The sequence below is a fragment of the Camelus ferus genome, chromosome 3 (genome assembly GCF_009834535.1).
Source record: "Camelus ferus isolate YT-003-E chromosome 3, BCGSAC_Cfer_1.0, whole genome shotgun sequence".
NCBI lineage: Eukaryota > Metazoa > Chordata > Mammalia > Artiodactyla > Camelidae > Camelus > Camelus ferus.
Genome location: NC_045698.1, coordinates 58620442 through 58633402, shown reverse-complemented (window position 1 = coordinate 58633402; position 12961 = coordinate 58620442).

The following is a 12961-nucleotide window of genomic DNA, read 5'->3' as shown; positions in this document are numbered from 1 at the left end:
CCTGTATACCCTCCCAGCCATGGCACACAGACCACTGCAGTCCCTGAAGTGGCCCCTGTACAGTCGGCCGAGTCCTCCGCCCGGCTCGGGCAGCCTGTCCCCTACCTGCCGGTTCATGTCTAGGACTTAGGGTCACGGGCACCTTTATGCCTATTTAACTTAGTTCTGTCAGTCAAGGGCTATTCTGTACAGATCCGAGCCTCTGAGGTTCCCCCTCCGTCCCTCTGGCCTCTGAGTTGGAGAGGGGGAGACCCAGCGAACGAGCCGCTCCCTCCCCGCGGGACTGGTCATTCACTGTTTTGCTTTTTCTTCTTTTTTCCTTTTCTCCTACCAGACTTGTGGTGAGTTTTGGCTTTTGAAGAAAGCAATAGTCAGTCAAAGTTCAGCAGGTGTTCTGATTGGGTGGGTGGGTCCGTGGATGTCACTCTTGGTATATTCCTGGGAGAGGGTGAGCTACGAGCATCCTTCTCCTCCACCATCTTGGCTCTTCCTTGAAAATTTTAATTAGTTGAAAATTTTCAATATTAGAAATAATGCTCTGGGAACACTTATGTTTGTAAATCTTGTTCTGTTTACTTATAGTTTCCTTGACATAAATTCTCAGAAGTCTGACTTCTGAGAATCTCTGTTGTTGCTACTGTTGTGAACTTTTAAATAAGTTCTTCAGAAGTATTGCCAGAAGACTTGTAGAGGTGGGGACGGGAGGGTTCCGTCAAGTAGAGGCCTTGAGATGCCCTCATGCCTTTATTCATCTCTAGCTGATTACTTTCAAGCAAATGCTTAAGTGGATTTCCAGAGTACATTCTTTTGTTAATTAAAATATCCCTTGTAAAATGGTGAGGAAATGACTGAACAAAAAATACTTACAATTCATACACAAGAAAATGGCAGAGCTGAAATTTCTCCTACTTCTAGTAGCTTTTTGTCAGCTGTATTACAAGGCCAAAGAGGATATAATCAGGTGAAGAAAGAAGGGGGTAAAAATGTATACTCAAAAGATGAGTACCAAAATAAAGATTTACCTCCATTATCATAAACAGCTAATGTTTTCCTGAAATGTACATTTTTCCTTAAAATAGCCAATGATCGTGGAAGATATATATGAATATAAATAAATATTTCTACATTGAGCTTATATTTTTGAAATTTTGTAATTAATGAAGTGCATAGTCAAAAGCACAGAGAGCAGTTTTTATTTAAGTACTTTATATTACTGGTTCTATTTTTAAGATAGTAATTCCTTTAAAAAAATTAAAAGCTTCCAATGACCTCAAAATAATTACTTTCTCAAAAAATCTGAATCCTAAGTCCACAATACATGTTCAATACATATGTGTTAAAGTGAGCTGATATTTAATACGGCCAATACAGGCAATATGTATTTCCATTTATCTACATTATTGACAGCTTCATCATTTTTTTCTTATTGTACTTCAGGTTCACAGAATTGGATTAATCATAACCTGTAGTTCATAATGTGCTCTCATGATCAGTCTGTACATGACCCATGTTTTAGTTATTATTTAATTAGTTATTTTAAATATTATAATAAACACTTATGAGCCTAACTACCCAAAACAAAAGCTAGAAACTTGCCAATAACCTTGTGTATGATTTTGTCCCACAAACCATTCCTTTGCTACCAGATGGTTTCATTTTTTTTAAATATTTTGTTTCGTAAGAAATGTGTCCATGTTTTCCAAAAATTTTGAAAAGCACTTTCTAATTTTCATATTAGTTTTCAAATGAATATTTTGATTGCTTCAAATTGAAATGGTGAAATATTTTTCTGTTCTAGAACCTAATCTAATGTCATATTTGAAATCCAATTCAAGTAAATAGTTATAAAAATATTGAACAGGTTTTTGTGGCTTTGTAATGTAAACATATCTAAATGATATGTCCTTTCAGATCTAGCAAATATAAAATTGCCATGAATCTTCTCATTGGATCTAAGGCAGTAAATGTCAAAAAGGGCTTATAACAATAGTAGGCTTATTTTAATTAAGTTCAGTAAATATGTATTAACACCTGCCAAGTAGAAGGGAGTTTGGTATTGGTAGTAATGATGGTGGTGACTCAAAATGGCTAGGATAATGGTTTCTCCCCAAGGAGTTTTAATTCTAAGGAAGAGTCTAGAAGCAGAACCGTACCCATAGGGAAACTCACCACAGGAGAGAGGTAGCAGATTAAGTCAGTGGGAAAGGACGAGTTATTCAGTATATGGTTTAGGGATAACTGTTTGATAATTATTATTAAATAATAATTGGGCTTGTTACTTAATAATAAAAATTATTGGGATAATGTTATATGTAAAAGATAAAATTGCATCTGTGCCGCTCACCAATTAAAAAAATTCTAATACAAGAGAGACATGTGACAAAAAATGTGATTCAAGATAAAAAGACAGATTCTAAAAATTAAGTAAAAGCAAAGTTAAGGAAAGCAATGGTAATTGTGAACTGGGGATGGTGTTAGTGTTCAAGGAAACTGACATCTGAGGTGGACTTCAAGGCTGAGTGGGATTGAAGTAGGACTAAGAGCCAGAGGTAGAAATATGGGAGGAATTGTTTGAAAAGTTTATTTTCAAGCAAGGTGACTGGTTCATCCTGCTTTGCTTGATACTTTCCCGTGTGAGCACTGAAAGCCCCATGTCATGGGAAAAGAGCAAATTAAGACAGTTGGTCACCTTGAGAACAAAGCCATACCTTCCCTACCACTCCTCCCAATTTCCTAAACAAAGAAACACACATAGTCCCATGACCCCAGACAACAGGTGTCAGCTTTAGGGAACTGAACTCAGCTTCCCTGCCCACCCTCCATCACTTTCTGTGAGAAGAGAGGTTTAAGGTTTCAAACTTCCTTGTGCTTCTCAGTTACCTCTAGGAGCTCTTCCCAATAGGCCAGCTCATGCCCCCAACTCCACTGCTGAGATGTCAAATTCTGGCCTTTCTCTGATGATCACATTCCATTCTCCCTGCTCTCTCACTACTTTATTCCTGCAGAGCCTCCTTATTATTCTTATCAACGCCTTTGGTCCCTCAACCCCCACCCCCCTCATTCTCCCAATCCATTATCAGCCTGGTTCTTGGTTATTGAGCCTGTCCACATACTAACATTACATTCTTTTTGAGGTAAAGCACTTTGGAGTCAGACATCCATCTCTTCCTGTTTTATTTTGTATCCATCTCTGTCTCGTACTATCCAGAGGAACTTAAGCAATAGAGTTAACATCTCTGAAACTGTTTTCTTAGCTAGAAAATAAGAGATAATATTGCCTCCTATTTCATAGGATCTTTGTGGGAGTAAATGATTATCACTCGTGAAATACTGTTTTTAAAAAAGGAGCAAGTTTCATAATTGTATGTGCAATGTGATTACATTTTTGTGTATATAAATTGTGTTTTTATGTATGAATGTTTATAAATGCAATGAAAAAAAGAAAACCAAATTCTTAAAAATGTTTAGCTTTCAGAAGGGGTATGACAAAGGGGAGAAATGTTAAGTAAATAATCCCCATATTCTGCCTTTAAATTTTGTGAATATTATACAATGAACTTAGGTTATTTTGAAATTAAAATATAAATAAAGTCAGTTAGAAAATGAACAAATATAAAGATCTCACAGGGGACTTGACACTTAAGTGAGTCTCCATATGTGGGAGATAAAAAAGGGAAGGATTTTCCAGCAGAAAGATCAGTGTGAGCCTTGGAGTAGACAGAGCAATGCTGACAGCACCCTGCAGAAATCCTGAATGATAAGCGAAAGGATGAACTGAGAGAGATGTGAGTGGGAGGGTCATAAGAAATAAGGTCAGGGCTTGATCTGGGTGTCCTTTGAATGCCGTACTGTGGAATTTGAACTTTATCCTTAGAGTAATGGGAAAACATTGAGAGGTAATAAGAATGGGGAAAAATAATAGAAGCTGAATTTTAGGAAGGTTCAGTGTTGTAAATTAAAGTGGTGGGCAAGACTATAGATTTGAAAAGGGGATCAGAAACTTTTCCAATAGTCACAAAAAGAGATGATGAAGGCCTGGTTTATCAGCTGAGACTGAATAATATCTTCTTTATGCTGTGACTAATATTAATAGCCAGCATTTATTGAGGTGTTTGTTTATAGCTAATGTTTATCTAGCCAAGCTTAACCTAGGTAAGAATTATAAAAGGATATCTCATTTATTTCTTGCAACTCAATAAAGTAGGGACTATTAATATTTTTAATGTATAAATCAGGGAACAGAGATTCAGAGGGGTTAAGATACTTGCCCAAGCACAATCAGCTGATACAGTATGTGGCCAGAATCTGAATCCATATAGCTTGTTTCCCCGGCCACACTTTTAAATGGTATGTCATAAAGCCTACCCTTAGAGTGTCCTCGATGTCAAAGAAAAATTGCACTGGACAGAATTAAACAGGCAAGGAAGACTTTATTCAAGACTATTGCAGTAGTGGAGAGAGACTGAATTCAACTCCACTGAAACAGAAAGTGGAGGGTTTGTAAGTGCTGGGGTAAACTAGTGAAAAATACTGAAGAATATTAGGGGGAAGGTTGGTCTGTGTGATCAGACCATCTGTGTTTGTTAATTTTTGCTTATTGAAGTTTGGCTCTTGCCTTCCCACAGAGACTGGGAGACAGACGTGCTATGTTCCTTGGTGCTTACAGAAAGGGATGGCTCCCAGGTCCTTGAAAAAGACATTCCTGGGTTGTAAAACTGGCAAGAGTTTAGGGGAATATTTACATCACAAAGGGGCAGAGGAAAAAAATTATAATGGCAATTTTCTAAAGTAAATGCTGTAAATAAAGGGAGGTCAGGTCCTTGAGTCAGAAGAACCACTGTCTAAAGTAGAGTCACCCTGGGGGGAGCATGAAGTTCTTCATCATCAATTATTCTGGACAATGAGATGCAGTAAAATGCAGCATATTGGCCTTAATTCTCCTGAGGAATTCCAAAGAAGGGGCATGTAAGTCACTGATACACATAATCCATTTAGAGTTATAATCTTTACATGTATATATTAAAAGTTAACACACCAATACGCATTGCACAATGTACTCCATGTTGTCGAAGTAAAATTTTCTATTTTGTAGACATTTTAAAATAGTAGATAGTAGTGAACCAGATGTAATAACAACTAAGATAACAGACAATATTTTTTAGTATTTATAGCATGCCAGATATTAAGCTAAATTCTTTCTCATATACTCCTAAGATCAATCCTGGGAAGTACGTACAATAATTATTTCCATTTTATGGGTGAGGAAACAGGTTCTTAGAAGGTCACACAATTTATAAATAGTTTGTCTGAGCCTTTAATAGGACTGACTACCTAATTCTGAGACCCAGTGCATATGGAATGAAAGTATGGGACTCCTTGTTCAAAAATTATTGAACATCGAAAGGTGACAACAGAGCACTAAACTGAATGAAGGGCCCTTCTAAGGGCAGGGTGCCATGTGACTGCACAGGTGTTTTGCCTATGAAGCTAGCCCTGCCCTTAAGTAAGTGCTTTCAACCTTAGGCTATATTCCATCTCTCCTGAGTAAGTTACTGAATGTCTAAATGCGAGGTCCCTGGGATGGCCAGAGTTCTTAGGTAGTTGTCAGTTGACCTTTTTTAATGCCTGGAGGAAAGAAACTTTCTCAGTCAGGATTCCGATATTTAATCCCACCTATATCACACAGCTTCTCAGTGGGGTATCAAAGTATTAAAAGACTTGAAACTTCAGAGTTTCTGTCTAAAAATAGTAAATGCTGGGAACAAAGGAGGTTCTTTAGATACAAAGGGAAACTTGCAAATAATTACTAGCCTAGGTACTATGGCTCCTTCCACAATATATTCTAACAGCAATATTACTCCATCTGGTTAGAACTAGAGTGACATCATGCAATATTAAAATGACAAAGGATATTAGCAATACAACCAAACAAAACTTTTTTTTTCCCATCATTAAAGGGGAAAATATAGAATAGTACCAAGGCTACTACCAGGAGCAGAGTATATTAATACTGAATAAAAAACTTCATAATGAAGCACAGCATGGTTGAGGAGCATCAAATGAAGATGCTTTCTAGAGTACAACTCCATTATTCTTGGAGTTGCATACTGTTCCTGGAGTTTATGTGCAAAGTAACTATTATCATCACTACAGGATGCATGACTGGTGCTTAGGTCACATTTCATTATAAATGGCAATGACAGATGGTATTAGTTTCAGATTTATTATAAAAGAGGTTAGTTTTCATTGTGAAAGTCCATTTTGCTTTTTAGTAGAGATGGAACCAAAATGAAGCTAAACATAGACCAAATATAATATCCAATGTGAATAGAGGTAAAGGTTATAATTAAGTTAAATTATCATTGGGATAGACAAGATGATGCTGTCAGGGTGACACATACTCACTGCCCATTGTTTGGCATTGTGTGTCATTTTTTAAAAAGACTTATCTTCCTTCTGAATGTATTAGCAAAATGTTAAGCAAATTTCTTAACTATCATTATGATCCTAGGCTTATATATAAATATTTTTCTTCAAAAACATGCAATTCTCTTATTTACTTTAGGTTTTTAATAACTTTATTAAGATATAATTGACATGTAATAATCTGCACATATTGGAAATATAGTCCCCCTGCTCTTTGGTAATCCTTCATTTCCTCATGCCCAATCCACCTTATTGTCCAGACATCATTAATCTGCTTTCTGTCACTAAAGGTTTGTTTGTGATTTTTAAAGAACTTTATATAAATTGAATCATATAGTGTGTACTCCTTTTATTAAGCATAATAATTTTGAGATTCATCCACATTGTAGCATGCAGCAATAATTCATTCCTTTTAATTGCTGAGTAGTATTCTACCATATGGACATACCATATTTACTTACCTGTTCACCTCTGGGTAGACATTTGTGTTGTTTCCAGTTTTGGGATATCACAAATAAAGCTACTGTTAACGTCTGCATATAAATCTCTGATGGACAGCTATATTTGTTTTTCTTGAGTAAATGCTTAGTGTGGAGTGCATGTATCATTTGATAGATGTGTATTAAACATCTTAAGAATCTACCAATTTACCTTAGTGGGTGAGGCATTTTATATTCTGACCAGCAGTGTAAGAGAGTTCCAGTTGCTCCACATGCTTGCCAACACTTGAAGTAAATGCAGTCTGTATCTCCTGTGTAAATGCTAGTATCTTAGTATTCACATCGTATAGTACTTATTGACAATACAAATATAAAGCACAGTTAATTTGAGGAGGTTAGAGGGCAGAGGCAAATATCAGTATTTCAGGGGCATCTTGAGAAATCTCTCAGCTTTCTGTTAACTTTCCTTGCCATTATCAGTAGCCAGAATAAAAATGATCATCCCAATTTTTAAATAGATATTATTATAGGGATAACTACTATTTTTTTATGAATATAGACGTTACAAATAAGTCCATCAGAACTACAGGTGAAAGTCCAAGAGGAAACAAATTAGAGAAAGCACAACCAACTTCTCAGGGAATAGGACTATAGCTGGTGTGACTCTAATGCATCACCTGAGTGAGGAGTGTCTATGTGATAAGGACATTGTGTTTAGTTTAGGGTGGCAATTTTGTCTCTTAAATGTATTTGCATTGGACTCAAAATAATCTAGTCACTAGCCAGACCAGCCAGACCAATAATTTTGGTTTAGCCTCTATCAGAGGACAGAGTGTGATTTTGTCAATGTGTAAAGTAGGTATACGATCTCATTTCAAAACTTGCAGGAGGAAAGGGTCAGAAAATATCTGGGGTATTTTACTCTTACTTGTTGATCTGAGAAATACAGGGATTAACTCATGAGTAGCGCCCTGTGGATGGTATTGACAACCCAAGGATTTCAGCCCTTACTCCTCCAGTTTTAGCCCTTACAAAGCAACTGAGGATGAAGAATGACTGTTCAGGTGTCTCCACACAGTGGTGAAGGGGTTGCAGCCATGTTTCCTCATCTTCTCTGGGTACCGTTAGCAATGGTAGATACCTACCTAACATCCCTTTTATAGGTTGAATTCAATTCCTAATTTATTGCATCATCATTATAGAATATAATCATAGACTCCTATGACCTTATAGTTGGAAGAGATTGAAATGCCTCCTGAGAAAGTCCGTTTTGCTTGGAGAATGATTAATAGATAGAAGGTACTTCCTTTTCCTGAGCTAAAATTTACCTCCTAACCAGTTCCTTCAAACTAATGGAAGATTCCTTATTGCAAAGAAGTGACCTACTGAGAGAAGAGTGTAGAAATATCATGAAAAGAATATGAGTTTGAATCATAGTTCTACCATTTACTTTACTTTACTTTTCTTTACAAGTCCTAGATAATATTTATCTTCTTGAACGTCTGTTTCATTGCCTTATGAAGTGGAGATAATGATAACCACATCTTAGAGTTGTTTGAATGCTAAGTGAAATTATTATAGTGCGCAGCCTCTAACTGCTAACCACTAGTTCCAACCATAAGTTACCTTGTTCTCCCCAGGGAAACTGAGAGCCTAGCTTTAGTTAGAAAGATCAGGCTTTATTTTAGCAAAAACTATTATCAGCGATGCTGTTTGACTGTGCTTCATTTTTAGAAGTTTCCTACATTGAGATTTTTAGTGAGAACTGAGTGTTAAAGTTTGAGTGCTTCCAAATAATCTGTTATTTTATTCATTAGTTCCTTTTTAGTCTTTAATTTCTAAACTTGCAAAGAATTCCTAAATAAGAGCTAAAATGTAAAAAAAAATAGGAATTTTACATAATGCAATGTTAAATATTTTTAGCCTCCTTTTGGTTACAGAAGTCTGGCCACAGTTGTTTCAGTGCATGTCTGTCTGTCCGTCTGTCTGTCTGTCTGTCTATCTATCTATCTATCTATCATCAACTGATTCCCCTCTCACTGTGTTCACAAATCAGCCATATTCCAAATAGGTGTTCTCAGTGGAATCAACAATAAATACTATTAAATACTTGTCTTGTTGACTGTAGAAGAACTGAGATAAACTCATCAAACCCAGTGAGAAAATTAGTAGTGTGTTTATCTGTCTGGTGGAATGGTGCCTGTGTGTGAAATACCAGAACTCTGATTGCATGCCTACTGTCAGAATCTATTGACAACACACTTAATCACTGAATTCTCTACATCTGGGAGGCTTCACTCCTTTTCTCTGGTATTTTTTAAAATATATCTTACTCCTACTTTTTGAACCATCCACAAAGCTGTCATTTTTCTGAATGTCTACATTTCTGATGGTACCTAATAACTAAAAAAATAAGTATGCCTGGCATCCTCTTTCAACTTCACCAGTCCGGTTTTATAAATTTTTAAGTTGTCAAATTTTTTGCTGTTTTTACTATAATTAAAATTGTCAGTCACCAGGGGACAAAGGGAAAGTCTGAGGCAAAATAAAAACAGAATCATTCAACATTTGTGATTTAGAATCCAGATCATTTACACTGTTCACAAAATTATGATCATCATAAAAATTATCCTTCTTTGTTTTTCTCCCTCCACATCTTGATTAGTGAAATAAGAATTATTAGCCATCAATAAGAATTCTTTACAAAGGATTCTGTGACTCCCTTTATCCTCTGACATTTCAACTCTTATAAGGAAAGCTGTCTTTTCTCAGGATGGACTGAGAACATTTTAATTAATACCTCAATGTGTTAATATTGTCACTCTGGATTTCATCTGCTGTGTATGTTGACTGAATGAAACACTATGCACTGTATTTCCTACATCAGCAAGTCCTGTCAGTTCTACCTGCTGGTTATTTTCTGAATTTGGCCCCTTTTGACAACTCACCCTTATGCCCCTAATCCAGTCTATATTATTTCTCGGCTAGATTACCTTTGTCATCTGTTACTTGGTCTCCCACTTTCTCCTGAGTTTCACTCAGGCTCTCAAAAACGCTATTCTTACCCCTTTAGCCAGAGGAACAGTTTAATCTGATAATCATTGCCCTGATTAAAACTTTCCAGTCATTCACCATCACCCGGGGAACAAAATACAAACTCTTACTTCTATCTCCTAAGTCCTAAGTGATGTTCTCTGCCTCCCTCGAAGTTCCCCCACCCCAGAACTTTGCCTCACTCACAGCCCTCCAGCCATACTGGCCTTCTAGCTGTTTCTGGAACAAACTTAGCTCATTTCTAACTCAGGCACTGGAATCTATTTTTCCAGATCCCTGTGTTGCTGGCTTTGCTACTTCGATACCAAAAATAGCTCTCATCCCCACTGTTCTCTCTCCTTCCTTTCTGCTTTAATTTCTTTCTAGAACTTTCCATTCTCATTATCTAGAATTATATTATACATTTGCATACTTGTTTATAGTCTGCTTTCCCAATTAGAAGAGCTCCTTATGTGCAGTCTTTGCCTTACTCGCTCCCATCCCACCCACCCTGCTCCTCCTCTCTACTTTAGAATAATGCCTGCTACACAGAGGGTGCCCAAGAAAGATCTGCTAAATGAAAGAATAAAAGAACAGCATGTTGAATAGTAGTATTAAATTTGTCACCAAGATCATTTCTAACAGTACTTTCCTAGAAATGCTCTTATAAATTGCAACAAAAAATGAAACTTGTATGTGCTATTAGAAAACATATTTTCTTAAGATGTACTCATAAAAACTTTTTTTCTAAAATAAAGAAACTTTAAATATGCCAATAAAATCACAATATCATGCTTTAGTCACCAAGCAAGGATCCCTGGATCATACAATCACATAGTTAATAGTTGAGTATACTGTCCTAACCCTAGCAATAGTGGCTAAAATAACCCAGAGGCAGCTTTCTTGTCTGCAAGGGTGATTGTGCTGAAGAGAGAAGAGACTCATAAACAGTGGAAATTTTTCAAGGTAGTTAATTAAACAATGAATTTTGTCATACAGAGGAAATGTTACAAGAATTTAGAAAATGGTAAAACTGAAGTCAAAGCAAATGAAGAAGAAACTATAACATAGGAGTAGCTAATTTTGAATTTCATGGGATAAGGGACTCTTCTTCCTAGTTCATCCCTCCTGAATACCAAAAACTGCTTAGAATGGTCAATCACTTTTTCTGGTTAGGCATCTTTTCTTAAAATACCTCAAACCAATCTTTTAACAGAGAGCTTTATAAACCTGAAGTATGTGGTTTAAATACTGGTTGAATGTGGTTGAAAATAACCAAGTCTACTTCTGAAATAACATTTAATATGTGTATAAATTCATGTTTGTATTAGAATTTATGTCTTTTCTCTTTATCTGTGGGTATCTGTCAAGATGAGAAAATCTGGATATTTTAAAAAACCCAAATAACAATAACTTCAATAAGATGAATATATAACTTTATTTTTTATGGAAAAGAAATACAGAGGCAGAGTTTCCTGAACTTCTGTGATCACCCTGAGATTTTATCAGAGAATCAACCTCCTTTGATTTTTCTGCTCTACCTTTTTAGAATGCTGTTTCTATCTTCAAGTTGCCTCATGATCTCAAAATTATTTTACCAACCGGTAGATTAAGATACACCTTAAGTTTGTTGTTTTGATAACACTGACATCTTAAATCCAACAAGTGGCATATACAAGTTATCATATGGACATATTGTCTATAACTAATATATTTCAATGTAGTATATAAATTAACTCCAGAGATCAAATAGGATGGAATTTCCATAGGGGCAGATATTTTTGTTTTGCCATCCAACTGAAGCGCCTAGAAGAATGCCTGGCATATTGTAAGCATTCACAGAATATTTGGTAGATGCATAAATAAATCCAGCAAGAAAAAACTGGCTCAATCCTTGATTTAAAAGCAAAACATGCATTACCTATAATGTTTACACAAGGTTAAAAAATCAACTATCCACCTTAGTTGAGAAAAATATGGACTATATTAACTAGAGATGCAGTCTGGAATTCAGAATTTCAACCATACCTATCATATTTGCTATAGAAATAACCTAATTTTTATTTTAAGAATTCAGTAGAAAGCATTTGAAAGTATCTTGCCTTATGTTTATCACATAATAAGAACTCATGTTTCTTTTTCCATTTCTACTTTTATTTTTAAAAAGAAAAGTGAATTTTAAAAATCTAATTAAAAATAACTGCATTTATATTATGAAGTGTTATCATTATTAAGCTGGGATCCACATGATAAAATAGAAAGCGTATAGGCTTTTGTATTAGACTAACCCAAACCTCAGTTTATAAGTGGTATGGCCTAGGACAAATTGCTTTGCCTTTCTGATCTTAAACTTCCTCAGATATAAATGTAGATGATATGAGCTCTTCTATAATAGTGAGATGGTGAGGTTAAAATGAAATGACACATTGAGATGTTTAACATTGTATCAGACACACAGTAGTTCTTCACTAAATGTTCTTTAATGTGTCCTGTGGCCAGAGCAATATGAACCCATCAAATCTCACATAATATTTTGGCTCATCTGTTTTTAATACCATAGAAAACATATATGCAGTTCCTCAAATGCAAAGATGTGTTACATGACATCATTTAACTAATAGTAACAGAGTCATTTTCTGAGTTATTCCAAAAGGGAGGAGTTTGGAAAACTAAAGTTTCAAATTTGACTCATGCCACACAAAAATTCTCTGATAGGCAAATAATGAATGATCTGAGAAATTCAGCACTATTTTATGTGGCCACGAGGCAAAAGATGATCAAATAGTGACAACAGAAAAAGGGTATGTGAACAATTTCACTGCAGAAGATTTTCTCAAGGCATTTGACTTTTTAGAGAATATATAACCTATCAGATTTGTTCAATCAGTCAATGACTGTCTTATTTCAAGTCAATCAAAAGTGATACGTTTATAGTGCCAGAAACTATGCTTAGAAAATACTAAACATTTCATATTGAGTCACTCATGTTTTCCCCAGTATATATTTGCATTAGTAAATTGATTACATGAAATACACACATATATTTAACAGAAATGTTTCAC